The following is a 5,573-nucleotide window of genomic DNA, read 5'->3' on the forward strand; positions in this document are numbered from 1 at the left end:
CCTTACTGTCTCAGCATTTTAACAAACTTCACTACAGACAGCAAAAAAAGCTCTATTAAAATTCATTTTTTGAAACATTTTTGATTTTTATTCCTTAAATGTCTATGAGATCAAATTTATAAAACATTTATTAGCATTATAAATTTTAATATACTAGTAATTGTTGACATGTATACATCATGTACATGTACAATCATTAGCTGATCAGCTCTATATTTTTCATTATTTATATATCAATATTCTTCATCAGTGTTTTTATAAGACTCAATAATCTGTATTCATCATTGGGACAGGTAGGTAAAGTAGGTCCTTTTAATCTTGGATTTTTTTTTATGGATTTTGACAGCACTAAAGCATATAGTTCCAAATTATAGTTGATCTTGGCTTCTTAAGTGGATTCTGACAACACTTTGCATATAGACACCAAGTGTAGATGATCTTGGGTTCTCTCATATGGATTCTGACAGTACTTTGATTATACATGTAGTTCTAAGTATTGTTGATCGTGGCTTCTAATGTTGTTCTTAAGTTTCTGCACTTTACATATAGTTGCCAATTGCAAGACAAGATGATACTGGCTTCTCGTGTAAATTCTGTCAGTACTTTGCCAATAGTTTCCAAGTAAAGTTGAACATTCCAGGATCTTTCACAACAAATCACTCCTTCCTCTTACATGTACTTGAAGCCTGAAATTAAATGTCAGAGTAATTCTGTCAGAAAATCAACCATGATTGACATTTAAAAGCATAATGTAGTTCATATTTTAAATAAATGGGGAATGTGTCCATGGGACACAGATGATGCCCCCACTTGCATATAAAGTTATAAAGGAGCATAACTAAAGAACGGTAAGAGTGACACTACCCAAAGTTTTACTTGATCTGAATTTTGTTGTAATAAGTAATGTGTATAAGTTTCATAACATTTGGATGAGGCAAACTAAAGTTAGAGAACAGAAACAAAAAAATCAGCAATTTTTCCATTTGTAAAGTGGCATAACTCTAGAACAGTAAAAGTGACACCACCAAAAAAAATTTAAACTTGATCTGTGTTTGTTGGTAATAAGCATTGTGTATAAGTTTCATAACATTTGGTTGAGGCAAACTGAAGTTAGAGTAGTTTGGGACATACGTACAGACAGACAAGGGTAAAACTTAATGCCCACTCCACTACGGCGTAAAAAAATGAAGAATTTGTGGCAACAATAATGAGCAAACAAAATAAAATTACATGCACAGCAAGTGTAAATAGTGATTTTGTTTTTATATATATGTTGAATACAGACTTCTCAGGGCATGCTGTTTCGATGTCAGGGACAAGTTATTTCTATGCCTAAACATTCTTAAATGCAGCTGAGCTACATTTGTACTCCTCGTCAACCAAATTATGCTGAGGTGTCTTGTAACCTGTTTGGAATATGGGATATACAAATTTTGTGTTTAAAAATACTAAGCACAAAACAATAATGAATTTTTCAACTCAAATGTATGTGTTATTTGGTAAACAAGATAAGCCCTACGTGTATGTTTAAACCTGATACTTGCAGGTCCATTACCGTTTATTAGCCTGGTCTGAGTGAAAATAAAGTAACCAATTTGGTAGAAGTAAATCTTATGAAGATTATAAATAGAAAAAAAACCTTAGATCTCGTGTGAGTCACTTTATTTTTAAACAATAAAAATAAACTTAATATATCTTTATTTTATTGTTATAGAACTATACTAACAAAAGCATGATTTAGATAAAAGGAAGAATACAAACAGTCTCAGGGTGGGAATGTAAAAGGGATGAACGTGAATTGGAGCGAACATGATTTTGGGTGAAAGGTCAAGAATTCAAAAAGAGGGGGGGGGGGGGGGGGGGGGGGGTGAATAATATGGGAAATATATTTTGCAATTTTTTTGTCTGGGAGCAAGGGGGATGGAAGTAGAAGTTAGGGGGAGAAAATTTTAGAGTAAAAGGGAAGAGAAATGGGAGTTGGGGATAGGGAGTGGTAATCATGAACCCCTGTCCGAGGGAAGTTATGGGGTACCCCATTTTACAGGTTGGGACCAAACCCTCTATATGGTTTTCAGGGGTGGATCCAGCCATTTATAAAGGGGGGGGGGTTCCTAACCCAGGACAAAGGGGGGATTCCAACTATATGTCCCCATTCAAATGCATTGATCGTCAAAAAAAGGAGGGGGTTCCAACCCCCAGACCCCCCCCCCCCTGGATCTGCCACTGGTGTTTAAACCTGTATAGAGAATGGCATTTCTACTTATTAGGGCAGTAACTTGCTACATTTGGTGCACCAATTGATGTACTTAATTTTATTTCACATGCCCAGTTTACTGCTAAAATGACTGAATATACAATCTATTGTACACCATAATTGAAAGCTGTGATGATCAGGTAAATTCCACTCAGTTATGCCTCACTGAACATAATTTCTATTGTTAGATTTAACATAAAATTTAAAGGTCAACTGCATGTCCCTTTTGTTGTTGATCAGGTGTTCAGATAGGTATACAATAGATTGCAAGTTCTGTCACTTTAGCATAAAACTGGGCATCCCAGGCCATTTTTTGGTAAAGAAATACAGAATACAGTAAAGTGCAATAATTGATGCATATATAGTGCTATAGATTACAGCAAATATAACTAGAAAATTCCATTCTGTCCTATTTTGCTTTAAATCATGTCTAAACAAAAATACCCCTCTTTTATCCCTCTATAGAAGGATTATTCCTCTATACAGGTATAAACACCATGTAGAGGGTTTGTTCCCAACCTGTTTTACTAGTCATTATAGACGCTAACGATAAATATTTAACTTCATTTGACCCTAAGGGAGCTACCATTTGATTTTTATGGGGGGGGGGGCTAGGATGAAATTTGAAAAAATAGGCAGGACAGGAGTTTGGAGTAAAAAAAAATCAGGTTGAGCAACACGGGTAAAAAAAAAAAAATTCAGGATGACAATTTGTGTAAAAAAATTCAGGATAAACTAGTAAAAAAAAAAGGCAGGACCGAATAGAGTAAAAAAATAAAAAGGCATGACAGAGATTACAACTAAAAAAAAAAGCAGGACAACATTTTTCATCCTAGCCCCCCCTCCCCCCATTAAAAATCAAATGGTAGCTCCCTAACGTTGCTACGAAATTAGATTTTACGAATGACGATATAAAATCAAGACTTATTTGACGCTAACGATAGCGCCGATCATGAGATGCTGAAAATGACCATCCCCTCCTCTTTGACTGTTTGACACGGATATTTTTTCAAAACAGGCTATACATGTTCACAACTTGCCAGTTAACAGGTTAAGGGTCAAGTAAACACATAAATAAGATACCAGCCATAACGATTATACATAGAACAGAAATTTAGCCCATGCAAGGTTTGAGCCGCAGTGATTTTCTACAGTATCGAGTATTTTGAGATAACCCCCCACTTTGTATTTTTCGTGATACTGATAACATTTGGCTGTCTAATATATTAAAATCTATGTTTTCTTATGTAATGACTCTACCTTCATCGTTGTCTATTCGCCACTATGTCTGTTATTCATGCACATGGTCGTATTTATCAGTGCAGTATGCTGCTCAGCAATGGCGACCCTGAAATTTCTGTTGTCCGATTATGGCGCCAGATTAGAGGGAAGCAACTCGCGCCAGACAAAATTACCGTATTTCAACAAAATAATCAAAATTTCGCTTTTTTATAACAAACAGTAAAATGTTCATCACATTTATATTCAGCTTTCGTCCATTGATATAATTACAAACATTATTTATTTAAAGACATTAATAAAAAAATCACAATAAAGTAATTAATGGAGTGCATTGAAATCAGACCTCATGGGGTAGAGGGGTTAAACAAAAGCTCGTAACTTTTTTAAAAGCCTGGTGACCCCCATTTTATTTTACCTTAAAATGCTCGAAAAGTTCATAGCTTTGACATATCCGTTTTTAAAAAAAATCTACCGGGGAAATTTTACGAAAAATCGTTTTAACCAATATTTTTAGCCTTAAACTGAAATTAAAAAATGCCAAATTTAGACATAAATCTGAAAATAAAAGGATTTTTAAGTCTAAATCAACCAAGGGGAACGTATACATTTCAAATTTAATTGTTTTTTTCACATAATAATCATACTGACATGGTTCTAAAAGTCTTTGAATTTGATGTAGTCGTTATTGTTGAAAGGGTGTAAAAGTTTGGAAATAGGGTCAAAATCGCACATTTCGCTTCCATTTGAGGGGAAAACGAGCCTGGTAACCCCCTTTTTTCTTTGCATTTTTGGATTCAGCATAAAAAAATCTACAAAATATGTGAAAATAAAAAAATTCTACCGGGGGTCCTTATTGGGGTGAGCCACCTTAATGTCTTTTTGTTGTTGGGATGTACAAATACCCGGCCACGTTCACTCTATGTTTTTGTTATGTGTATTTCCATTTGTATCCATCTGATGAACTAAGTCTTTTTCAACTGATTTTTATAGTTCGTTCTTATGTTGTATTGTTACACCGCTGTCCCAGGTTTGGGGAGGGTTGGGATCCCGCTAACATGTTTAACCCCGCTACGTTCTGTATGTATGTGCCTGTCCCAAGTCGGAAGCAGGGATTAATAGAGATTTTTCAATAAAATGACATACGTACGTAACTTGACGTACGGACCTTATGGGACTGGTTATTGCCAACCATTGAAATTGATTAAATACGTCGCTCAAGTTTAAACAAAGTATTCCAAGACTTTTAAAATCACATACTGGAATTTTCGTCCATATAAAATAATTTTATCATGACGAAAAATGATAGTAATCTTGCATTTTTATTTATCACGTGGTTTTCCAGATTCCCGCCTTTATTTTCACTGACATAAAATCACGTATAAACACACGTATCCCATACCTATCATACGTACGATTTGAGTTATCTTTCATGGTTTTGATAATGACAGTTATTTTTCAATAAACTTTGCAGATGAACGCCCCAATATAATTTTTTTCTGTCTTTTTTTACAGTTTATCTATCTTTTTATTATATTTGTTGCGGGGAAAATATTTCGAAGGATATTTTTCTGACAATTTCAGAAATATCGAAACCAGTTTGTCAGAATCTGTCTCTTTATAAAAGCTGAAAAACTTTCGCTTCCAATTAATTTCTAAACAAAAGTATTTTTCATTTATTATAAAATGTTTTGATAAAACAATCCCTATCTATGTTGTTTTTTAGAATTAAGGTGTGTTCGATTAGGGATTGTTCTGTATTAATTTGTTTAACGGGAATGCTATCGGAGTCCAAATACAAAAGACATTTCCAGGCAAATATTTTATATCCCTTGAAGTAAATTAACTTATACTATTTTATCCATTTTATTCATAAACAATTAAAAGGAGGTCACCGAATTCATTTTACTGAATAAATCATTAACGGAAATGTGTGAGGTAAGTAACATTTAACAACATTATATAATAAGATTTCGTTGTCAGATGTGGATCCAGGATTTTGAAAGGGGGTGGGGGAATGTGTAAGGTAAGTAACATTGAACAACATAATATAATAAGATTCCGTTGCCAGATGTGGATC

The 5,573-nt window shown here is 34.1% G+C and overlaps 1 long non-coding RNA gene across 1 annotated transcript; it reads right to left on the bottom strand.

Moving 5' to 3' along the window:
* Positions 1 to 248: 248 nt before the first annotated feature.
* Positions 249 to 4,363, bottom strand: LOC127719457 (uncharacterized). Its single transcript, XR_007990316.1, has 2 exons — positions 3,515 to 4,363; positions 249 to 686 (listed from the first exon to the last, which is right to left on the bottom strand). It is a non-coding gene; the product is annotated as an uncharacterized LOC127719457 (long non-coding RNA).
* Between the last annotated feature and the right edge of the window lie 1,210 nt (positions 4,364 to 5,573).

Source organism: Mytilus californianus, unplaced genomic scaffold (assembly GCF_021869535.1).
Source record: "Mytilus californianus isolate M0D057914Y unplaced genomic scaffold, xbMytCali1.0.p SCAF_11, whole genome shotgun sequence".
NCBI classification, from domain to species: domain Eukaryota; kingdom Metazoa; phylum Mollusca; class Bivalvia; order Mytilida; family Mytilidae; genus Mytilus; species Mytilus californianus.